The 23,493-nt window shown below is 51.9% G+C and overlaps 1 protein-coding gene across 1 annotated transcript in view; it reads left to right on the top strand.

The window, feature by feature from the left end:
- The first annotated feature begins 836 nt into the window (after positions 1–836).
- Positions 837–23,493, top strand: part of PTP4A3 (protein tyrosine phosphatase 4A3) — a 50,855-nt gene continuing 28,198 nt past the window's right edge. The window contains exon 1 of the mRNA XM_051612489.1: positions 837–939. The gene's annotated coding sequence lies outside the window, so the exon portion shown is untranslated. The remainder of the gene's footprint in view (positions 940–23,493) is intronic.

Below are 23,493 nucleotides of genomic sequence, written 5' to 3'. Positions count from 1 at the left end.
TCTCCCTCTCCCCTAACCCTCTCCCCCTCCCTCTCATTACCATCTCCCCTCTCATTACCCTCTCCCCTCTCCCTCTCATTTCCCTCTCCCCTAACCCTCTCCCCTCTCCCTCTCTCCAATCCACAACCGTCTCCCCTCTCCCTCTCCCCGCTCTCCCTCATTTTCCTCTCCCCTCTCCCTCTCATTTCCCTCTCCCTCTCCCCTAACCCTCTCCCCCTCCCTCTCATTACCATCTCCCCTCTCATTACCCTCTCCCCTCTCCCTCTCCCCTCTCCCTCTCCCCTCTTCCCTCTCCCCTCTCATTACCCTTTCCTCTCTCCCCTCTCCGTCTCCCCTCTCCCTCTCCCCTCTCCCTCTCCCTCTCATTACCCTCTCCCTCTCCCTTCTTCCCTCTCCCCTGTCATTACCATCTCCCCTCTCCCCTCTCCCCTCTCCCTCTCATTACCCTCTCATTACCCTCTCATTACCATCTCCCCTCTCCCTCTCCCCTCTCCCTCTCATTACCCTCTCATTACCCTCTCATTACCCTCTCATTACCATGTCCCCTCTCCCCTCTCCCCCAAACCCCCCTCACCCCCTCCCCGCCTCCCCCTTGGCCCCGCCCACCCCACCTCTGACCACGCCTCCTTCACCTCGCCCCGCCCCCTCCCTCCCTGACCCCGCCCCCCTTTCCCTCCTCCTGGCCCCGCCCCTTCCCCCTCCCCTCCTCCGCTTCACTCCCCCGCTCCCCAGGGGGGCAGGTTCCTCCCCATTGGCTGCCCCGGCCGCCACGTGACGCGGCGGGGCGGGGCCGGGGCGGGCAGCGGCGGCGGCTGCATGTGCGGGCGGGGGGGGGGGGGCGGGAGCGGGAGCGGGGCTGGAATTGCTGGGATTGCTGGGGCTGGAATTGCTGGGATTGCTGGGGCTGGAGCAGGCGGCACGGCCGGAGCCGCCGAGCAGGTCAGTTCGCGGCGGGGCCTGATGCGGGAGGAGGCGGGGGGGGTTGGTTCTGAAGGCACGTGGGGCCGCCCCCGCAACAATGCGGCTGCGGGAAGGCCGGGTGGGTGGGGGAGGCTGGGAGGAGGGCGAGCCCTTCGGTCGGTTCGGGGGGTTTGTGGGGGGCTGGGGGGGCGGGGGGGATGGCGGCGTGCGGGGGAGGCGGTGCGGTGCGGGGCGATGCCCCCCCCCCCCCCGGAAGGGCCGGGCGGGGGGGTGTGTGCACGGTGCGGGAGCCCCAAAACTGGTATGGGGAGGGGGGGGGGGGGGGGGTGCGGTTTTAGGGGGGCGGTGGGTCCGTGCGCGGTGCGATAGCCCCCGGTATCTGCATGGTTTGGGGTCGGGGGGGGGGTTTCGTGTGCGGGGTGCGCGGTGCGGTAGCTGCGGTGTCTGCGTGGAGGGGCCGTGCGCGGTGCTATCATCCCGGTAGCTGCTTGGGGGGGGTGGGGGGGGAGAGGGGGTGGTCGTGAGCGGTGCGAGCAGCCCCGCTAGCACTCGCGGAATGGGGGGGGGGGGGTGGGTCACGCACAGCCCCGCACCAACCCCGGCAGCAGCGGCGGGAGCATCGCACGGGGCAGCCGTCCCGGGGTGGGGGTCCCGCACGATGCTGTAACCCCAGTGGGCAGCCCACGTGCGGTGCTGCTGCCGCCCACCCCGCAAGGGACGCTGCGCGGGTGTTGAACACCCCCCCCCCGCCCCCGGGGGGGCATCTCCCCGCAGCAAAACCCGCGGGGCTGAGCGTTTTCAGGGCTCCGAAAGGGACCTCAGCAGCCCCCCTTTTTTTTTTTTTTGGGGGGGGGGGTAGCACATACTCCGCGCTGCCCCGTCCTGCCTTCCCGATGGATGTTTTCCCACCTCTTGGCGAGAAAAACGGCGTCAAACCTGGGGTGCTGCTCCCGCTGCATCAGCAGTTGTGGCAGCCACAGTCTCTTCTGGGCCATCTTTGAGCACGTTCCATGAAGCTAACGAGCCTGTGGCTGGCCTGGCTGCGGCTTGGGGGGGGCTTTTGGGAGGCTGGTGGGTCCCCCACGGTGGCTGGTGAAGCAGGAAGACATCCCATGGGATGCCTTTCTCTGCCGTAGGGTGAGGTGGATTTTGCAGGCGACTGGAATTAACTGACCCAAGCAATTAGCTGGAATCTGGGAAGTTTTGTGCTGCTGCCAACTTCCAGTTAATTCGGTTGCTGCTTCATCTTTCTGCTCAAAGGAGCTGAAATGTGAACGGGGCGACAGCATCCGGAGCTGCTGGGCTGGTTTTTTACCTGCATCCTTCTCACTAAAGGAGGATCAGCAAGAAGACAGAGCTTTAGTGAAGCAATGTATTTATTAACAGCAGAGGGAAAAGAGGAGTGTGGCTGAATGGGGCTGGTGACTTGTTTGTGCACGCAATATAATGGATTTCCCTACCCTGGTGTGAGCTGGATTTAAATTCCACTGTTACTATGATTGCTGATTTTTTGGTCATACTGTTCCTTATAGCATAGGTGGAAGGTGCTGCAGGTGGATTTGAAGCTGGAGCCTTTGTACACCTACCACTGCTCTCCACCAATATTTATAGACCTGCAGGAACTTAAAGAGTACGTTGTCACTAGGCTTCAGAGTGAACGATTCAATCTCAGCTGCTATTTGGGGGGGGGTGTCAGATGCTGGTAGAGGTCGCCAAATTGGACACGTGGGCAGAGCGGAGGAAAAGACTTTTAACCTTTGGTAAATGCTCCAACCTGAAACTCATTCCTTTGGGAAAGTGATCCTTCTGGAAAACCTTTCGCGAGACTGAAAATAGCCGCGTCGCCGGAGCCCCGCGAGCCTTCGCCCCGTCGGCTCCACTTGCAGAAGTAAAAAGGCTTTTATGACAGCTATTTTAGTTTTGTTTTTACATGTGTCTTGATAGCTTGAAAATCAATTCCCCAGCTTCCAGTCAGGGCAGTCCCTGATGAGAAGCATCCGCTGGGATCAACCTTCTGAGCGCGTTTCTTTGATTTGAGGGCACAAGTGCCCGTAGATAACGTCAAAAAATCCAACCAACCAACCCGGCATTTCGGCACGTTTCCAGCTTAATCATCCCCTGCAAGCGATGGAAATCAGTGGCTTGAAACCCAGCAGCACTTGATATTAAAATAGCAAACAGTAAACATTGGCTCCTATCAATAACTTTAATTATGGTTTGGATTTTGTCTGAAATAGGCGCGTGTTGCCACAGGGAAATAAAAGTTTAGCATCCAGACGTGCTCAGCGGGGTGGTAGAGTCTTTGGACGTGGCGTAATGTGTGTGTTTTTTGTAGCATAAATTAAAGTACAGTTGAGTTTTAGCAGCCTAGTGTGCTGTTGTGTAAGAAAATTGCAGATTTTTGGGCTGAGATCAGGTGGTTTCTGGGCACCGTGTGCTGCGGCGTGTTGGGGAACGGCATCCCCGGGCAGCTTTGGATGGGGAAAGAGTTTTACTGGAGCTGAACCCTGCTGGGGTTTTCAGCCATTAAGATGAAATGCAGAGGAAGCTTTGTGTGTGCCACTGAGAGCCAAACCGAAAGCAAAAATAAACACCCGCAAAAAGCTTTTTTTTTTTTTTTTATGGTCATTGACAGAAAAGGAAAGTGCCGGTCCAGGGGTGGGTGTGAAGTGCTGCATTCCCTACACTCCAAACCTGGAAAATATGGATTGCAACACATGGCCAGGGCGTGCGTGGCTCCCTCACATCCTTTGCATCTTTTCTCTATCCCCTCTGGTCTTGATTTGTTCCAAAATGAAGGAAACAGCACCCCTTAGTCCATTACATCTTCATTTCTGCCAAGTTGCACCGCTTACTGAACAGACGGGGCCAGATTCCTGTGGCAAGCAGCCCTTACAATTTCAGCAGCTCTACCTATAAATACAGTCGCCGTGAAAGGCAGTCCAGCTTTAAAAAAACAAATAACAACAACAAACCAACAACCCACTCTTTTTTTAATCTCAGTGTATCTGCCTGACTTTAGTGCAATGCAGTGCATCTCCGGCCGGGTGGTGAAAGGGAGGCAGCGTGGAGCAGTAGGTCTCTTAATTGCTCTTGCTAATTTATGTGAAGAATGGGTGCAAGCAGAGAAAAAGTAACCATTTTCGTTGTCCTGAAGATGTTAGGGGGTGGGATGATAAAGGCTGGACACTTTGATCCCTGTGGGTTCACTGGGAGCTGCTGTGTCATGGGGTGATGCGGGATGAGGGAGGAAGGACCCTGAAGCATCCCTTGGGTGCACAGCAGTGTCTCAGGTGAAAATGAAAGCAGTATATATGCATATAATTAAATAAAGATAGAAAAAACCCAGCTGGCACCTCACCCGGGAGGTGTCTGGGCTCACCTGGCTGTTCTCTGATGCAACCTGGGGTGCTTGGGGGCTGATTTTGGGCATGCCCAGGGTTGCCCAGGGACAGGCTGGCCCCAGAATGGCATGTTCTCCTGGGTGCTCCTCCCTGTTGATGGGACCCCCCCCAGCGGCCCCACCGATTGCAGTGGGGCAATGACCACTGTGCACGTCCCAGTGGAGAAGACACTGCTGCCTGCAGGGCTGGGATTTAGCTGGAAAACCTAAAAGGAGGGTGGTTTTGCAGCCTAGTGATGCTTTTCAGCATGCCCTGCGCTCGCACGGCAGAAATCCGCCTTTGTGGCCAGAGCGTCTTCAGCGTGAAGTCCTCGCTCCCCTTGCAGTGCCAGAACCTGGTTTTGGGGTGGGGTCAGGGGCTGGGAAGCGGGTGGGAGTAGGGCAGGAGGTCTCGAGGTGGCAAATTGCTGCGTGTGCAGTTGAGCAAAGTGCTGAGCCCGGGCTGCGCGGGAGCTGCAGACAGACTCTGCACGTGACCGTCTGAATTTCAGACCATCGCTGGACCACTTTGCCAACAGCCTCTCGCGGCTCATCAGCTGCAATATCCTTTCTGTTTTTTTTCCCTTTTTATTTTCTGTATTATTGTTCTTCCCTGCCTGATTTCCAAGCTGAAGCACGGAGGGTGGCTGCAGCTGCACAGGGTCTGTATCCAAATCGTTTCCTGGAAGGCAAGTTGGTTTTTTTTTTTTCCCTGTGTGTGCGCGCGTGTTTTTTTTTTAATATCTTAAAAGTGTTTTTACCGCGAGTCTCTCGTATCTGGGCTGTCTGGATGTCAGGTTTAGTTTCCCATGACATCAAGGGATGTGAGGAGGAGTGGGGAAGGGGGGGAGAGGAGGGGCTGAATGCTGTTTTACGTGCGGATGGCTCTGCAGCGCTATCGTAGCCAATCGATGGTGAACGTGTTCCCTCTCATCTGTGCGATAGTTCTCGCCGATTTCCTCTTTGACGTCACTGCAGTTAATAAGATGTTTAACTTGGGAGCTGGGGGCGACGTGGTGTGTTATCGTGTTGCAAGGAACAGAGGTGGGGAGCTGGGGAGGGGTGAGGGGGGGGTTGATGACGAGTTCCCACACAGACCTGTGCTGGGGAAGATCGTATCGATGCAACCTTTTCGGGCTGGAGAGGACAGCTGGGTTTGGAGTCAAACCGTTGCCTTTCACCCTCGATCAACCTGACCTGCCTCCATCTAAGTGATTTTTTTATTATGACAATGTTTGTTTTTCATAGAATCGTAGAATAGGTTGGGTTGGAAGGGAACCTTAAAGATCATCTGGTTCCAACCCCTGTGCATGGGCAGGGACACCTCCCACTAGACCAGGTTGCTCATATCCCTTAAAATTTCCTTCTAATTTCCTTTTAATACTGAGAGAAACAACTCAGCCCTCTGTGTCTGCTGCGTTGCCAGAGTCAAGGGTGTACACCCCTTGATTATTTTAGGCAGACTGTACTTGCCTGGCTGGACTTTGGCTTTTTTTTTTCTTTTTCTTTTTTTGGTCTCCTGAAGTATTGCACAAGGGACCACCTGATGGCTTTTTTTGGGGGGTGACAATGTAGGTTTGGTGCCCGCAGAGCCAGGAGTTTTGTTGACTGTGTGTTTTAAGTCCTGTGCATGTCACCAGTTGATGATAGAGTTAATAAAGTGTTGCCTGTTGTACCCGCCTCAACCAGAAATAGCGTCCCTCCCTGCCAGGGTTTGCAGGGCCAGCTTGTTGAGAGCGGGTGAGTTGGTCAATAAACACTCCGTGTGGCACCCTTGGGAGTTCTGCACTGAAATGGAAACGCCCGTGTCCTTCAGCCTCCCTGCCAAGTTGTTTTCTTCCCCCCCCTCCCTGCTCCTTCTCCAACCTGCTACTCATACCCTCTCCTTTCTGCTGTGTTTTTTCCACAAGTGTCTTTCAAGCGAGGCAGCAGGGAGAAGAGAGCTGGCAGGGAGCCATGGGCACCACGACGTGAGGGGTTGATGTCTTATCAGCCCAACCTTTGCCTGTGGGTTTGGGGCCCCCTTGGCTCTGGGTGGCTTGGTGGCTGCCAGCGATGCAGGTGGGTTTGCATCTGGCAGCAGTTGGGCTTGGGGTTACCTCTACCCATCACCAGACCCGTCCCACCTGCCTGCACATCTTCCAGGGCAACCACCTGATGTCTAGGGTTTGAGTCAAGTAGCTTGACCAGGTTGACCAAGATGTCCCCACGTAGGTGTGGAGCAGAGAAGGGCTCCATATAACCCTCTCAGGGCAGGGTTTTGCAAGAGGAACAACCACAACTCTGGTGGTGGCATCTTCCAGTCTTCAAGCAGGACCTGCCAGAGCTTAGCTGCAAACTTGCTATTGGTTATTTTGCTTAGTAACTCTTTCTTTAAGAAGCATTTTGTTCTTCATGAAAAAAACAACAATGTCACATTGGGATGTTGTCTTGGCTTTCTTGAAGGCTCACAGCCTCCCAGCTCTGCTTGTGCTCCAGAGAAGAGGCAATGCTGTTGGGCATAATTTTCAGCCCTCACACACAACAGGGTCTTAAAAAACAACCCTACTACGTCCTAGCTGAGCAAGATCCTGGATGCAGGAGGAAATTTTTGTTGCTTTTGCCATGCTCACCAGCCCTTTCCGTGCTGCTCCAGCAACTTGGGGTGAGAGGAAATTGAGGTGCAAGTCCAGGCAGTCCCAACTTGGCACATGTACCCGAGCTGGGTGGCCACCCAGGGGACACTTCATACGAATGGGGTCAGCAGCTGGGAAATTGCAGAGCAAAGAAGTGCCTCCCTGGTTAATTCCCAGCTGCCGTTAAAGCAGCTTTAAAATAAATTCCCTCAAAGAGCAATTCCAACTATTTGAGGGTTTGAACTTTTCTTGAAAAAGGGTTTGGGAGCTGCCGGCTACCGCGCTGCACCCTGGCACGCTGGGGGAAAGTGCTGAGGGAATTGCCCAGATTTCCCAACCTTTGGAAAACCCTTTTTTTAGTCTATATGTGTCTTAACTAGCTGCACGTGCGACGTGACGATCAGAAACGGAGCGGTGCTGGGAGCAAAGCTTGCATTAAAGTGGGAAGATGGGTTGCTGCGTAGTGTCCTGGATTGCTGAGCAGTCTCCTGGGCTGCAGGCAGTGCCTGGGCTTGGTGACCATCACCGTGCCATCGTGCCTGGCCACCAGCTCTTACCCAAAGGCACAGCTCAACCGGGCGCCCCTTGCCCCGCATTCCTCGGCTGGCTCTGCTTGGTAACGTGGGCACAACAGAAAACAAACTCTGCAGCCAGCCTTGTTCTCCCAGAGCCCCTGAAGCTTGCTTTAAAAAATAATAATAAAAAAAAACTTTGGAGCAGTGTGGTCTTTTTTTTTTTTTTTTTTCTCATGCTCGTGAAAATTCTCATGCCAAACCAGTAACCTCTATTGCCCCCAGTTCCTTATTTTTTAAGGTGGTGTTAGGGGGGCATTTAAGGGGAGGCTCGTCCCAAGCCAGCTTCCCAGCCTCTGTGTTCCCTCCTCTCCTGCACCCCATCAGTGCCAAATTGCAGCTTTGTGCTTGTGTGCCTGGTAGGCAGAAAAACAGAGATTTTGGTTAACAAACAGGAAAATTTGTCTCATCTCTAGTTCCCCACTCCAAAAGGCTCTGGATGTCCCTGTGCTGCTGCTCCCCCGGGGGTGCAACCTGCTGGTCACGCAGAAGTCCCCATAAGGCTGGGGACCCTGAGCTGGGGACAACCAAGCCTTTCCTTGCAAGAACAGTGTTGGGCTCCTGCCAAAGTTCCCTCTGTGGGGCCCTGCCACTAGTGCAAGCACAGCCAGGCTGGAGGCTGGTACTTCAAGCCATGATCTGGGTCACCTCCTGCCCCTCTCAGTGCCCCACATGATAAATATGCATCCAAAGAGGCATGAGCAGCAGGTCGAGGGAGGTGGTTCTCCCCTTTACTCCACTCTGGTGAGACCTACTTGCAGTTCTGTGTCGACTCCTGGAGTCCTCAGCACAAGAAGGATATAAATGTACTGGAGTGAGTCCAGAGGAGGGTGAGGAAGATGATCCAAGGACTGAAGCAGCTCTGCTCTGGAGACAGGCTGGGAGAGTTGGGGTGTTCAGCCTGGAGAAGAGAAGGCTCCAGGGAGACCTTAGAGCACCTTCCAGTGCCTGAAGGGGCTCCAGAGAAGCTGGGGGCAGTGACTTTTTACAAGGGCTTGTAGTGACAAGGTGAAAGGTTTAAACTGTACGAATGGAGATTTTGATGTGATCTTAGGAAGAAATTATTTACTATGAGGGTGGTGAGACCCTGGCCCAGGCTGCTCAGGGAAGCTGTGGCTGCCCCATCCCTGGCAGTGTTGAAGGGCAGGTTGGATGGGGCTTGGAGCAACTTGGTCTGTTGGGAGGTGTCCCTGTGCATGGCAGGGGCATTGGAACTAGGGTATTTTTTAGATCTCCTCCTCCTTTTGTGATTCTCTGATGCTGACAGCACGGCTTTATCCAGGCAGGGAGCTCACACCCCTGCATGCACATTTAAAGCTTTTGGGGATGAACTGAGCCACTTTGGGGTAAAACCACCATAGAAACCCCATTGCAGAAGGGATGTCACCCCCTCACACCCTTCATTGCTGGGCTACAGCCACTCCCAGCTCAAACTGGTTTTGTTTGTAGGCCGTCTTCTGCTTTGGCAGCTTCTTAACCTTTCTATCATATATGTAATTTTTTTAATTATTTTTTTTTTCTGCATGGATATGGCTGAGCTGTTACCTGAGGTGGGAGAAAGCACATCTTGCTTCTTACGGATGAATAGAGGAACCAGCAAATTGCCCAGGGAGGTTTGCTGTGGATGGGACAGCAATGAGTTCAGCCCCAGCCCACAGTCGCATCCCCTAGACCACACACTTGGTTCTCTTGGGTTTTTTTCCTCCAAAATTAATCCCTCCAGCCCCCTTAGGCTATTTTTGTTGTTGTTGTTGTTGTTGTTCCTCTCTGAATTCCTTCTAATTTGCAGGCTGGCTGCCAGCATACAACGTGCTATAAAAAGGGGACTTGTTCTTCAAGCTTCCCTCCGGTACACAGATTTGCACAAACAGCGACACGCTCGACAGGCAGGTCCGATTCCCCTGAAAGTGTTCATAGGCTGCGTGGGGAGCAGAGCCACTGTCTTTAGACAAGCCAAGTTGAATTTCACAGGAGGGCCCTGAGCCCAAAACCCAGACAGTGTCTAAGCTCCTGTCAGCTGGAAAAACAGAGCCGTGCCTTTTTTGATCCCTGTGCAGCTTCCCTCCCTCCAAGAGCAGGCGGCTTGCATCCCTCCATACCCCCCAGCGCAGGTGGCGGAAGACCCACGTCCTGCTGAAGCCAGCCCCAGGGCCACCACCAGTTTTTGGCTGGTCTGAAGACTGTTCTCCTCACCCCCTCACCGTTAGAGGCAGACACGAAGCAAACTCCCTGCCAGCTTCCTTCTTAAAACTAATGAGCCGTTTGACCCTGGCAAGTCCTCCGGGAAAGCCGCTGCCGGAGCCTTCCTGCTCACACGGATACAAATTGCTCTCGTTTCCAGCTTAAATTTATTTGTGGATGACTTGTACCCATTTGGCCTTGGTTCTTCTTGTACCCGTGCTGGCTTTTAGCTCGAATGGCTCTTTTCCCTGCTCTGGTATTTATCCTCTGGTGGACTGTACCCAGTGCTGTGGGTCTGCCAACCTAAACAATTCCAGTCTCCTGGTCGAGAATGGGTGGAGGGGGTGTAAGGGCATCTCAGCTTCCCCATCCCTGTGGTGGAGACAGCCCTAGCAACTTGCATCTGCAGGTCATTCTCCTATTGACATCCTCACCAGGGATGGTCCCAACCTGCAGAAGGACATCCCAGCCATCCTCCCCACCAGCAAAGGCTTTTGGATTTGGAGCCATCAACTAATTCCGTTAGCGTGCTCCTCTTCTGCAATGCAAAAGCCATTTTGGTGGAGGATGAGGTTTGTTTTTATTTCTTAATGCAGCCTTCAGTAACACCCTCCCCTCTGCTTTCTGTCTGTGACCTCAGGTAGCAGCATGACCACTTGCACTCCCAGCCGTGCTAATCTCATGCTAATCTCATCCCTGGTCTTCTGCAGCTGAGGTTTCCTGTCCACGGCTGTGCCAGGCACTTTGCTCAAAAGGCTGAAAAGGATTTGCAGCACTTAAATTCAGCAGAGCAAAATATGCACTTGGGTCCTTAACACTTGGGTCTTGGTCCCCTTTCAGGTGTGTTGGACCATCCAAAATGCAAGGCACTTTGATTAAAACCCTACCAAGGAGGTGTGGGGCTTTGTGCCCCTTGCAAAACTCTGTGCTCAGGGTATTGGCTGGGAGCCTGCTTGGGTGTAGGAAGAGCTGTGAGCTGTTTGCTTTCCCCCCAGGGTGGTAATTTCTCACCTTGAGGTCTCATCTGTCCCACTCACTCTTTTCCTTGCCACATTCAGCCTCTTTGCTGCAGATTTTCTTAGCCCATAGATGCCTTTTTGCGCAATGTTTGGAAGCTTATTTCTGGTGATGGTGAGATGCTGGTTTGCCCATCCTGTCTTGGATCCATGCCTTCTCCCTGGTAGGTGGACCTTGGCTGGTACCTTTATTGGAAAGAAAGATGTTCCAAGTGCCATCATTCACCAGCTCCTAATTTCCTCCGTGTTTTCCTTTAGTTAGGAACCTGTTTTTGTTTATTTTTCTTTTCACCCTGCCTAAGCTAAACTGCATCGATGTGTCCCCATCTGAGGCAGGAGTTGATATTCCTCTGCAGTGCCCTTCCATCCTGCTTCTCCCTCATTAAACCACATGTAAATTGGCATCACCGAGGAGGAGCTGGGCTCTGCAGTTATTAGCAGGATTATTCTCATCTCTCACAGTTTGCACTGAGGCTGCTCAGCTGGTGTAACACAATTCCCCCAACATTCAGCTCCGCTGCCGGGGAGAGCAATGCTAATCCAGTGCTGAGGATTCCTGGGAGGAAACCAGCAGAGTCCACGTTACATTGCCATGTTAAGTGATTTTTGACCCCAAGCTTCTCTCCTTAAGGCCATGAATCTTAGGTACAGCATGTCAGGCATTAACTTGCCTCCCCAATTCTTTCCCAAGCATCCCATGGCCTCCTTTGCAGCTGCAGCTCAGGAGCATCCTATGCCCGTCGGTGCCATCGCTGGTTTTGCTTTTTCCATCGTGTTTTCTTGCTTCCTAAACCCACATCCTCAGCTTCCAGCACTCATGGTGGGTGCAGCTGAGCATTCTGTCCCTGCAGCTGATCTTCCACGTTCCTCTCTCCCCATTTATTTGATTTCTCACCGTATTTAAAGCCAGGGGTGGTCACTGCATGTTTTGCAACCATCTGCTCCTGTTATTAATTTCTTAGAAACGAAGGGGAAGGAACCACAAGCAATAAAGAGCTCGAGGTTTGAGGACTGGCTGTTTATTTGTCAAAGCTAGAAAAGCAGCAGCTGAAGAGGATGAGAGGAAATCCTCAGTACAAATGTCCCTTAATTAAATTCAGGCTTGCATAAGTCAAAATTCAGGTGCGGGGGTCTTAGCTGAAGCAGCTGGAAGGGGTGATTTCCTCTTGCTGTAAATTGAAGTGGAGGTGGTATCGCTGCCATTATCACAAATAACATCTTAGTTTTGCCTTTTGCACTTGTTTTTTGCACACCCAGGCTGACTTCCCTGCACCATTCCCAGCTGGTGCTCGTGGAGCAGTGGTGCCCATCTCAGTGGCATCTTGGCAACCCCTGCCAGCAGGGTTGCTGGTGGCAACTGGGTGGCTGTTAACCAGTCCTGGGGGTGCAAGCACAGACAAGGAGTGTGAAGCTGGCCATGAGCTGCTGGAGAGGGAGCTCAGATGCCAAAGCTGAAGATTCTCTGAAGCCCAAAAAAGACAAAAATAGGTGTCTGGATCTTTAAAGAGGGCTGAGGACCACTTAAGATCTTGTCTCCCGGAAACATCAATTGCCAGATGAAAGGGAACATCTTCCACCAGCCATTGTGGAGCATCTGTTTTGCATTTCATGCGTGTGTTTGGGGAAGCAGGGCAGGCTGCTCTTTGGGCTGGTGGCTGGGCAAGGCAGAGGGTGTCCTTCAGGGGACACGGCCAGTTGTTTACAAAATGTGTTTTGACACCAAGAACGATTTCCACATCTCTCCTCCTTTTTGCACTTGCATTGTCAAGTGCTTTCCAAAGTGTTAATGCTGGGCACGAGCCGGATTTCTGCTGGCGGGAGGGCAAGGGGCCATCTCCACACACCTCCTGAAGTGGTGAGCAGGGGGATGCCCACACTGTTTTCTTTTTCCCTCTTGCCCCTCCTCACTGCAGAGGAGGCACTGGCATGTAATTACCACCAGCTTTAATCCAGCCAGACCAACTGTCTTTCTGGCAAACACAAATACAATGAGAGCCAAAGGTTATTGCACGCCCTAAATAAAACCATTACAGCCCCAGGGCCTCACCCAAGCCCAGTCCACAAATCATCCAGGACTGGCTCTGTTCAGTTTTCCTGAGCCTGGAAGACTTGGTTTGATGGCAATGACCCCTAACTTTATTTTTTTTCCCCTTAGTTTCCCCGTGCAGAGCCACCTGCACGCTTGTGGCCACCCTGGCACCTGCCAGCAGCAGCACATCTGGCAGGCGTTAGTGAGCCTGCCGTGGGATGTGCTTGGTTCAGGATTTTCTTGCTAAAATTCTTAGTGGCTTTAATTGAAACCAGAGGTTGGTGAAGGCACATCACATGGATGCTCACCTCTGGCAGGCGTACACGGCTCTGCCGGTGATGGCCACGCGCTGGGCTTCCTTGTGAACCACTGACAAGTGCAGCCTGAAGTCCTGCCTGTCAGTGGGGTGGGTGGAGATGTCAGTCACCACGTCAGGTCCCTTTTGATCTGGAGGAGACACCCAAGAGCCAGCGCATCTCACCAGGCCTTTCTTCCTGCTGCTGCTCTGAACTGGGATTTGCTCTGAAACCCAGAGGATTTAACTTTCTGGCCCTGAGCAAATAGAGCCCTAAGTGATGCAAGTGGCATGACCTCAAAGCTCAAGAAGAGGTAAATATTGCATCATGCTGAGCGTGCTTTGCCCCCGTCAGAGAAGCTCTGAGTCCACCCTGCTGTTGGGACAGGCCAGGCGAGGGAGGAGGTACATGGTGGGAAAGGCTTTCTCCTTGCCACCCAGTTTAATTATCGGTGTCTCGGCATTTGCGGCATGATGGACCCTGGTCCTGCCCCCATGCAAGGCTGCTCTGGCTGCTGGTGTGTCTGCAGAGCTGCCGATGGAGAGGAATTGGGTTTCACAACCCGTCTTTCCAGGCTCCCACAAGATTACTGGAGGGAGAGGAATGTGCTGGAGAAAATATCCCAACTGCTGCTAAAAGGCACAGCTTTCTCTGCCCTTTCCCGTTCCTCCAGTGCACCAGACACGCTCCTCCAGCTGGCAGCACCCGCTGGAGCCAGCCCTGTGTCACCTTCCTGTGTCACCCTGAGGTGCCTTTGCCCTCCTGGCCTTCCCTTCATGCACAAATAATTGCAATTGTGATAAGCAGGCTCTTCTGTGAAGAAACTCTTTGCTTTTCCTTCGCGCTACTCTCGGGCCAGAGCTCAGACACTTTATATCTGGACAGTAAATCTCCAGGCTCTCCAGGACACACCCTCCACGCAAGGCAGTAATGTCTCTTAAATAATGGGCCTGCCAGATGCTTGTTCTGTCTGGGTGAAGAGCACGCCAGCCTGTTGCAACATCTGTAAATCATTTGCCAGGAGAGCCCAGGCAGCTCAGTCTTGGTCAGTTCCCTTTTGGCCGACCCTTTTGAATCATAGTGGAGGTTTCTCAGCTACCTGAAGCAAGAAACGTCTGTGAGCTGTGGTCCCTCAGTGAAAGATGCATCCCTCACATCCCATGAGGAAGGGGGAGAAATCTCCCTTCATGGTTCTTTTGTTTCTGAAAGGCATGAAACCTTTGCCAGGCAAAGGCTAAGATAGTCCATTTTCTTCACCCCGCTCTTTCCATCCATGGTTGCTGGGAGCATCAGATGATGAGATGTGGTCCTGGGCAGTAGAGGGCACTGGGGAAACTTGAACTGGTGTGCCATAAGGTCATCTCCTCCTGGATGGTGGGACATGGTGGAAAAGGCTGAAAGTTGGGATAGCTTTCTCTAATGTGACTTCTCTGTTGAGTCTTCTCTTGGGGCCCCATGACCCCAGAACACATATTTTGCCTCCAGCAAAAAGAACTCCTATGAGTTCTGCAGAAGACCTTGTTGCATCTGGGGTTGATGGCCAGGCTGTTGCACTCGCCCTGGTTTCTCTCCCAGGCGAGTTACAAGCCTCTTGGACTCTCTCAGGCAGCTCTGACAACTGCTCTGCTTTTCTAGCTCCAGCACTGGGGAGCTCCAGCCACAGCCATAAAGTCTTTCCCCGGCTACTAGAAAGCAGTTGTGCTTTTTGTGTGTCTTCTCGTTGCCAGAACCTGGTAAGTGGATGGGTCCTACACAAATAAACTTCTCAAGGGCAAGGAGTCAAAATATCCCTGGGCCTGTTTGGTGGAAGAAGTTTTTCCAGTGTGAAGTCTATGAATTGTTGCTGACCCGACTTTGTTGACAAAATAGGGTGTTACTAATTGGAGTTGTAGGCAAGCTGCCTGGGGATATTTAGAAGGAGCTTGTCCACCACAAAGACTAAGATCTCCCTGGGAGAAGTTCTGGCCAGGATCTCCAGAGGTGCACCTAGGGTCTTGGCTATGGTGCTGGGTTGGGGTTTTGTTGCTGAGACTGAGGTGTGTAGGGGTGTCAGTCTCCCGCAGTGGCCACCAGAGCGTGGACATTGACCAGTAGTGGAGCTGCAGCAGTCAGAGAAGTATGGGAGGAGCCCACTGAGAAGCCAGACACTAGGTCACTGCTTTAGGGTAAGCTGAAATTATCTCTGTTGACTATAATGAGACTTGTTTTCATGAGACACCACCTGGAGAACTGTGTCCATTTCTGGGTCCTCCAACATAAAGAAGACATGGACTTGCTGGAGCAAGTCCAGAGGAGGGCCAGGAAGATGATCAGAGGGCTGGAGCACCTCTGGTATGGAGACAGGCTGAGAGAGTTGGGATTGTTCAGCCTGGAGAAGAGAAGGCTCTGAGGAGACCTCAGAGAACCTTCTGGTACCTGAAAGGGCTGCAGGGAAGTTGGAGGTGGACTTTTTCCAAGTGTGATAGGACACTTGGAGTGATAAGACAAGGGCGAATGGTTTCAGGCTGAAACAGGGTATAGTTAGTTGAGATATTTGGAAGAAATTACTTCCTGTTACAGTGGTGAGACATTGGCCCAGATAGACCAGAGAAGCTGTGGCTGCCCCATCCCTTGAAGTGTTCCATGCCTGGTTGGATGGGACTTGGAGCAGCCTGGTCTAGCAGGAGGTGTCTCTGCCTATGGCAGTGGCCTTGGATCTTCAAGCTCCCTTCCAGCCCAAACCATGCCCTGATTCTATGATCCTGAGTCCTGAAATCCAGGTTTCTGCTCTCCAGCTGAATCCTACCCATTCCATCGTTGCCTGGGCAGGAGCATCAACTTCATGGTGAAGGTGAAGTTCAAGCGTCTAACCTGTGCTGCTCCCGGCGTGGTCCTAAACCTTGACAGCTGCTGAGTGGTGCCTTGGCAGTGGAGACACTCGCTGTCACGCTGCCATTCCCCTGGCCCAGCAGTGTATTTTGGACTCCAGCAGTCACACCTGCCCCTGGTGCCATTGCAGCCTTTTTGCCAGAGAAGAGCCGCTCTGGCGACAGCCGAGTCCAACAAGTTCAGGAGCTGGCTGCTCCTGTCACGGCTGGCAAGTTCCTTCTCAGCATCTCACAGCAGCCCGTGACACACGGCTCGCTTCCCCTGGCCTGGAAGTCAGCAGAAAACCCGCCCTGGCACCAGCCCAGGACAGAAGGTGTGGGAATTCTTCTCCACAGTGTGACAGCAAACGCTCGCCTCACGCGGGGCTGGGAGGCTCTGGCTCAACAAGCCCACGGCGAAATCTGTCCCGTTGCAGGAAGATCTTGCCTTGGGCCAGCAGAGTTCCTGCACCTGCGTGACTAAGTGTGCTGGAAAGCACCTTCAGTGCATGCCAGGGTGGTGGAAGTTGGGCTGCCAGCAATCAAGCTTGCTGGTGCGTGTCCTGTCGTGCTTTGAGGAAGTGGGTAGCACCTGGTGGAGGTGGGCAAAGGGGCTGTGCCTTCTCCTTAGCTTCCCTAAAAGGCTGACAGATGCCTCCAAGGTAAGGTCAACAGCATTTAGGGTTGGCCAAGGGGTAATGGCTGTAAACTGGAAGAGGGTAGATTTAGGTTAGACATGGAAGAAACTCTTCACTATGAGGGTGGTGAGACACTGGCACGGGTTGCCCAGAGAGGTTGTGGATGCCCCCTCCCTGGAGGTGTTCAAGGCCAGGTTGGATGGGGCTTGGAACAACCTGGTGTAGTGGAAGGTGTCCCTGCCCATGGCATGGGGTTGGAGTTAGATGATCTTTAAGGTCCTTTCCAATCCAAACCATTCTATGATTCCATTATTTGGGTGAAGGCTTGTATGTATGACAGGTGCTCAAGGGCTGCCAGGTCCCTGTAGCTCTACAGCAGAAGCCCGTCACCCCGGGAAAGATGCTCAGCTGTGCCAAATTCAAGTTGTGCCATGTGAACATGACCTGGGAGAGCCAACAAGAGCAAGATCCAAATGCCTGTTCCCCTTGAGCAGCCTCTTGGCACAGTCTTGCCCGGGGTGAAGTGGCCTCAGGGGTGGAGCAGTGCATCGGGCAGGAGTTGGGAGCAGCTTGACCGTTCTCTGCAGAGCGACCATGGCAAGCGGCCCGCATTTCACAAGTGGGGTTTTCCCATCAGGCTCTCCAGCTGCTATAAATAACAGGAAATGTTTTGTCGTTTTGTGCTCCGGCAAAGGTCAGGAGCTGGATTCTGTAGTCTTTGGAGCTTTAATGAGGTTGGAGCTTTATGTGGTACACCCAGAAGTCCCCTGGGGCCGTTTGGTTCCTTGGGCGGAGAAATCTTGGATGCCAGCCTTTGACAAAGTTACCTTATCCACCCTTTATGAGATGTCAGGTCCTGCTGAATCCTTTACCTGCTCTTCATCTCCGAGGCCAGGTGCTAACTCTTGGATTGCTGCAGAACCTGCTCACAAGAGGTTTGAACCATCCTCTGTCTGTGGTAAGAAAAGCTTCTGTGGATATCAAGATAGTCACAAGGACACCAGCCACTGGTCTCTTATGCTTGTTGGGAGCTCATCTTGCAGCTTCCCTGATTCATCAGCACTTGGTGTTCCACTCATGGTGGGCAAATTCCTAAGACTTAGTTTTTGCCTCCTCCATCAAGGAATGCTGATCCTTTCTGAATCTCCCCCAGGGGGCTGGTGGACCAGCTGTTTGACTTCTGGCTGGTTTGTCCCTGGTGGCCAGACCATCACATTTACTCTTGTGTTCCTGCCACAGCGGACAAAGAGTCCCCAACAAATGGCAGAAGACTTTAAGCAGCCCTCAGTGCAAACTGATTTTACAGCTTTTATTCAGAGTATCCCCCCAAATCAGTCATCAGTCAAGCTTAAGGTGAAACTACCCATGCAGTGGTCTTAACATCTCCTGTCTGGGGTCTGTTCCTTGTGCCCATCTCCTTCAGCTGGTAGGATCACACCAAAGCCCTGGTTCTTCAAGGTTGCTGTCCTTCAGCCTCATGGCTGGAGCTTTGGTTAATACCATGATGCCAAGGAGCAGCTGGGAAGGTCCTAAGGCAAAATAATAGTTTCAGCAGAAACAGATCAAAATAACCTGTCTCCAGTGCAACTGATGCATGCACACCGAGTCTAGGAGTTATCCTCCCATACCTCTTATATTGGAGAGGTGACTGCCCTGTGCTTCCACCATAGTTGGTATAAAGGATGGGGGAGATACCTGCAGAAGTTGGTTTGCTCCACAGACATGAGAACTGCCCTTTCTGTCTTGGTTGATCAGAGAGGGAACAAAGTGCAAAGCCTGAAGGGTACTTGCCTGGAGCTACCTGCCATGGAAGAAAGACACGCGTGCCTTCTCTGGCTGGTGGCAGCAGTGGGGTCTCCGCTGGGGTCATAGTATTTCCCATTGAACATCCCCAGCTCTTCTCCTCATGGTTTACTGGGCTTGTGCTTGTGGTCGGATGGAAACCCAACAAATCAAGTGGGAAGATCCAGCCCCAGGAATTTGCTCAGACATCTCGACAGCTTTCCTCGGTCTTGGAGAGCCACAAGTGTCATGTCTGTGCTGCTTGTTGTGGGGAGGAGGCAGCTCCACCCTCTCCCATTTCCCCAGCAGATGCAGGAATGCTTTGATTTCCACTCCCCCAGCCCCGAGCACCCAGCACCAAGATTAACCACCAGTCAGACTCCTCCACCACCTCCAAATAGATCTCCTAAACCCAGGCAAACCTGTCTTAGAGGGGTCCTGGCATTCCCGTCTTGCAGCATGAAGGTTAAAAATAGTTTCTCCCCTTGCACCTGCCCCTTCGAAGCCAAGACTGTGTTTTATTTTTACAGTCCAGGCTTCCTGATGGTTGGCTCCTCTCCTGGAGCATGAAGGACAGGGACAAATAGAAAAATTACCCGTCTGAGTGGTGTAAAGAAGGTAGGCAGCCTGGAAAGTGCTCTTGTACCCATGGGTTGGCAGAAGTCTTTACTTCTCCATCTTGTAACCTCATGCTTCAAAACCAAGGCAGAAACACAGCTCCAGGGATGGTCCTTAGGAAAAATACTGGGTTTTCACAGAATCACTGAATGGTTTGGGTTGGAAGGGACCTTAAAGATCATCTAATTTCACCCCCCCTGTCATGGGCAGGGGCACCTCCCACTAAACCAGGATCCTCCAAGCCCCATCCAACCTGCCCTTGAACACGTCCAGGGAGGGGGCATCCACAGCTTATCTGGGCAAACTGCACCAGTGTCTCACCACCCTCACACCATTTTGCTCCTCTCTGCGATTTTTAAACACCCCTTCAAGGGGCGGGAGGGCTGCAAAAATTGTGTGTTTGCAAGAGAGTTATATATCTGTTAAATCTGTCTCTTAGGGGTTTTTTTTTTAGGCCTAAGTTAAAATCCCCTGCACAGATTCGTGGAGCACTGAAGGAAGCCTGGCTCAGCCCTGCTTAAATGGTTTCAGTGAGGCTCAATTATTTTTTGTAAAAGCCTGTGTGTTTACATTTCATAAGCTTATTTTAAAACACGTGTGTACCAGAGCAGGCTTACTTACAATGCAGAATACCCTGCTGTGTCCTTACCTGACTTGAGTGTCAAGGAAGCAGCTTTTTTGTTGTTGTGTTGTTTTTTTTTTTTACTTTTTACAAGCAGAGTTTAAAATAAAATACTGGTTTGCTGCGCACTGGTGACTCTGCCCAGGAGGAGGAGGTCAGGGCAAGGTCTTGTTTTCTGACTGTAAAAAGCTATTTAGGTTGTTTACAGAGCTTCCTCTTGCCAGACGTCGTTTTAGGTTAATCTGTTAATGGTGGCTATAGGTAAAAAAAACCTCATTTCTATCCCCCAGAGTCCTGGCAAGCCTGCACTGACAACATCCCAAACCAGCCAGGCTGCCCAGGGAACAGCATTTGGGAACTTTCCGTCCATAAAACAGGATTTGCTGGGTGACCCTCTCAGCCCAGGTCTTGGCAAGGCTTCAAATCCTCCAGGGAATTACATGAGAAAGCTTTTTTTGGGGAGATCTTGGCATTTTCTGCATCCCCCCCCCCGAGGAAAGGTTTTCTTCTTCCTGCTTGTTTTTAACCATTTGATCTGCCCACGCACCAGCCTGGCAGCAGGAAGGTGAGGAGCACCTGGTGGTGGTGCTGAAAAGCCCCAGGTCAATGCTGAAGTATGATGTTATGTATGGACTGTAAGGGCAGGATGGGGAAGGTGAGAAGAGCCACAAGGAGCTGCTAATTTACACAAAAGCAAAGGGAAACTTTGACTGTAGGATGTACAATTCATCTTGCACGAGGCATGAAAAGCCTGTACATGTTTTTGTGCCTCTACTCAGAGATACTTTTCTGCTTCTAGCAAGTGTTCATGAAGCACGTTGGCCTGATGGTTATAAAGACCTAGGAGGCTGGGAGGTGAGCAGATGACACTGATACCCAGGAAAGAGCTGAAGCAGACGTGGTGTGAGGGATGGTTTTCCATCCAGCTGAGCTGTAAACCAAAGCTCTGACCACTGGTGGTTATTTAAAGACTCCCACGGCGTTTCCTGCGTTGGGAAGGTGCTTGGCCTACGTTCAGGCTTGGGCGACTGCTCTCTGCAAAGCCAAATAAACAGCAGCCACTTGAACTTTCCACCTTGCAGGCTCGGCCGGATGCCTCAGCCCTGGGCCACGACCGCACGCCGCGCCTTGGATGGGCTTCGTGGAAGAGCCTCCTTGGAGGATCCAGGAAGACAACCAGCTTTTGGGGTTTTCCCGTCGCATGAAAGACCCCTAAGGGAAGAGTTTGGTGCTTCTTGGAGCTGAGAGGGAGTTCTGTGTCTCCAGGATGGGATGGAATGCACGACTTGTGGGTCTGTGTCTTTCAGTGACCTTGGGCAGGGCAGAGAGAGAGGAAATTATATCCTTTAACGAGACATTTACTTTAGATGCTAAATTACCTGAGAGGAGCACAATCCAAGTAGCCAGGACCAGGAATCTTGTCCATCCATCAAGGCATGTCAGGAACACATGAGTGCAGTGACCATGGCATGTGCAGGGTGTCTGTGAAGGTGCCAAGGCATTGATGGTGGGATGCCCATGGTGATGCTTCATCGGCTGGGGAGGTTGGAGGTGGTTGATTCCAACCTCAGCCTTTCTGTGGCAGTGAGTATGATGTGTGTCAGGCTCTTGCCTGTAGGTATTTTGGTGCTTTTATTGAGTTGCATTTAACATGGTGAAAAGGTCACCCAAGTGACAAGTCACAAGTAGGGCATTCCATCCCATCCTGGAGACACAGAACTCCCTCTCAGCTCCAAGCCGCACCAGATTCTTCCCTGAGGGTCTTTCATTCAACGGGAAAACCCCAAAAGCTGGTTGTCTCCCTGGATCCTCCAAGGAGGCTTGTCCACAAAGCCCATTCAAGGCGTGACATCTTTTCATCAGAGAAGACAGTGATAGGACAAGGGGAAATGCTTTTGAGCTGAGAAAGGGGAGATTTAGGTTAGATACTAGGAAGAAGTTCTTCACTCTAAGGGTGGTGAGGAACTGGGATGGGTTGCCCAGGGAGGTTGTTGAAGCCACATCCCTGGGGGTTTTTAAGACCAGGTTGGACGAGGTTTTGTGCAATCTGATCTAGTGGGAGGTGTCCCTGCTCATGGCAGGGGGGTTGGAACTTGATGATCTTTAATGTCCCTTCCAACCTTAATGATTCTATCATTCTATGTGGTGCATGTCTCTCCCTGGTTATGACCCTTCCCCGCTGACCTGAGATGTTGCAGCAACTCACAGTGAACCCTACAATAGTTGCTCCTTCCTTGCATCCAGCGGCAGCTCCTCAGCCTGGGAACTTTTGCAAGACTTGGCAGCAGGGCCATTGCAGGAGTATTTCACACAGGACCCAAAAATACTGCTGTCGGTGCAGCGTCGGTCGGCCTGAACGCAGGGTCAGGTCCCTAAGAAATCAGACTGTTGATGAACAAGCTTGAGCGCCTTCAAATGTTTCGTCTGATTTTCTTGGACTGCAAAGTTTCCAAGGGAGCCAAAAAGCTGGCTGCTCTTCTTGTTGACTTTGCAGACCAGAAATACAGCTGGGTTCAGTGAAATAAGAAAGCTCAAATTTTTTTTTGTATTGGTGTAGCAGAGAGGGAAAAAGCTCAAAAATCCACTTTGGAGATAAAAAAGTCCAAGGTGGTGTGTCCATCTCTGCTGCCTGCTCTGCCTGCACTCAGCATTGAAGATGATTGCTTGGACATCAAGCAGCACACAGTATCTAGCCCCAGGACCAAAATCCATCCTTGAAATCCCACTGAATTTCTAGCAAAGAAGCAAATCTGAAGGCATTTCTCTCAATCAAGGTCGACAAGGTGGGTCCACCCAGGCATTGGAGGTACAAGTTGTGCTGGTATGTGTGGACGAGAGGGCAGGAGACATCAGGCTGGAGCAGAGCATCTCTTTAAACTGCAAATGAACTCTGAAATGACAGCAAACTTGGAAGTTTCAGGCCAGGCTGGCTGTGAATCAGCACTGGAAAAATGAAAGACGAAACTTTCTGACTTCAGTTCAAGTTATGAACTTATAAACTCCCAGTTATCTGGTTTTATGGACACAAGCCAGAGACAAAGATTTTTTTTGAGGCGAGCGTTTGGGACAGCTTCCTGAAAGTGAACTCGTTGAAAAGGGAATTATTTGGAAGCTAAATGTTTGACTCAAAATCTGGTTGGTTCGATGTGAAGATCTCTTGCTGTGGATCCTTAAGCTGCTTTTGAACATCCTCCCTCCCGTTGCTCTTTGCTAAGATGTAGGGGCACAACATATCACTTCCAAAAATGAAAAAAAAAACTTATTTTAAGCCCATTTGAATGATGGCAAAGGATTGCACAGGAGAGCCACGTAAGCCTGTTCCAGTGGTGAGACACTGGCACAGGTTGCCCAGGGAAGCTGTGGCTGCCCCATCCCTGGAAGTGTTGAAGGGCAGGTTGGATGGGGCTCTGAGCAACCTGGTCTAGTAGGAGGTGTCCCTGCCCATGCAGGGGGTAGGAACCAGGTGATCTTTGAGGTCCCTTCCAACCCAAACCTTTCTGTGATTCTATGATAAGCTCATTCCTTTCCTCTGAGATCACAAGCCCAGGCTGGCAGTGAGCTATGGACAAGCAGGGGCCAACATGGCCAGCCATGACCCTGCCTTGCTCTTTCATGGCACAACTTTGGACTGGGGGGTTGAACAGAACTGTCCCACAAGTGGCTGCAGTTTTTGTCAACAAATCTTAGTCCTGCAGAGATTTTTGTGGGTGGTATTCCAGAATATGGTTCCAGTAAAAGGAAATTTGGCTTCATCCTGGCTCAAACCAGGACAGTTTCCTCTGTTTCCCTTTAAAATACAGATTTCTTTTCTCTGTGACTTTGAAAATGACTGTATATTCCCCAAAACTGTCTTCAGGCATTAAGAATATGTGCCTGAAGTTCTGCTAGGGATAAAAATGCAGAAGAGGCATCATAGATGCAACTGGGCAGCAGTTCCTCCCTTGAGCTGCTAAAATTGGCGTCTGCTAAAGTTAG

Source organism: Apus apus, chromosome 2 (assembly GCF_020740795.1).
Source record: "Apus apus isolate bApuApu2 chromosome 2, bApuApu2.pri.cur, whole genome shotgun sequence".
NCBI lineage: Eukaryota > Metazoa > Chordata > Aves > Apodiformes > Apodidae > Apus > Apus apus.
This window is presented reverse-complemented; position numbering and strand designations above follow the sequence as displayed.